This window comes from Colossoma macropomum, unplaced genomic scaffold (genome assembly GCF_904425465.1).
Source record: "Colossoma macropomum unplaced genomic scaffold, Colossoma_macropomum, whole genome shotgun sequence".
Classification (NCBI taxonomy): Eukaryota; Metazoa; Chordata; class Actinopteri; order Characiformes; family Serrasalmidae; genus Colossoma; species Colossoma macropomum.
This window is the reverse complement of record NW_023494802.1, coordinates 38,174,548-38,175,854: the sequence shown is the minus strand read 5'-3', so window position 1 is coordinate 38,175,854 and position 1,307 is coordinate 38,174,548.

Sequence of the window (1,307 nt, the reverse complement as noted above, 5' to 3'; positions counted from 1 at the left end):
CTGAAGAATCTGCCCTGTTTTCTTAAATTAAAATTCCAGTGATCTTTCTAAATTTCTGCATTAATATTAAATAAATACATTAATAAGTATTAACGAAATAGTTGAAATGTACACAGTCTTCCAGAGAGGTTTAATGTAAAATTCTCTGTTCTCAGAAAAAAACTTAGAGTCAGAATTGTTTACAGTAGAGGTGATAGAAACCAGACATCCACCTCTAAAAGCCCCCTCAAAGAGAGTTATCAAAGGAGCAGTGTGTAAGATTTAGTGGCATCTAGTGGTGAGGTTGCAGATTGCAACCAGTTGAATACTTTCTCTTCTCCTGTGTGAAATACAAACAGGGTTATGTTTAATATATTCTATGTCTAATAAATTAGACATTAATAAATTAATCTTCTAATAAATTCCTCTAAATCTTACACACTGCACCTTTAAATGAAGTGGCTATCAATACACTGCCTGATGTCTGAGTACATGCAGGGCACACTGACCAGCCACTTCATTAAACCTACCTCCTTGTATCTAGACTCACTGTCCATTTTATCAGCTCCACTGACCATATAAGAGCACTTTGTAGTTCTAATTACAGACTGTAGTCCATCTGTTTCTCTGCATACTTTGTTAGCCCCCTTTTACCCTGTTCCTCAGTGGTCAGGACCCCCATGGACCCTCACAGAGCAGATACTATTTGGGTGGTGGATCATTCTCAGCACTGCAGTAACACTGACGTGGTGTGTTAGTGTATGTTGCGCTGGTCTGAGTGGATCAGTCACAGCAGTGCTGCTGGAATTTTTTTGAACATGTCAGTGTCACTGCTGGACTGAGAACCAAAAATATCCAGCCAACAGCGTCCTGTGGGCAGCGTCCTGTGACCACTGATGAAGGACTGGAGGATGACCAACACAAACTGTGCAGCAGCAGATGAGCTATCGTCTCTGACTCTACATCTACAAGGTGGACCAACAAGGTAGAGTGTCTAATAGAGTGGACAGTGAGTGGACACAGTGTCTTGTTTTTACAAAGAAAAAATAAGGCCCATTACAATAATAAGTGCCTCAGATGCATGTATCTGTTATTTACTTGTTAAATTTCTTTCATCACAAAAACTACTAAGCTTTAAAAATGAGCTCTATTTAATTAAAATACTTCACTTACGGTGAGAATCTAAAAGTATTCTATGATGCTGAACCACAGGAAGTAGTACACAGCTAACAACATCACACAGTGTGAGTTAGAGCTGTTTCTCTCCCACATCCCATCTGGCAGTTCTGCTGACATTGGCTCCACTCCCCTAATTCTATTCACTACCA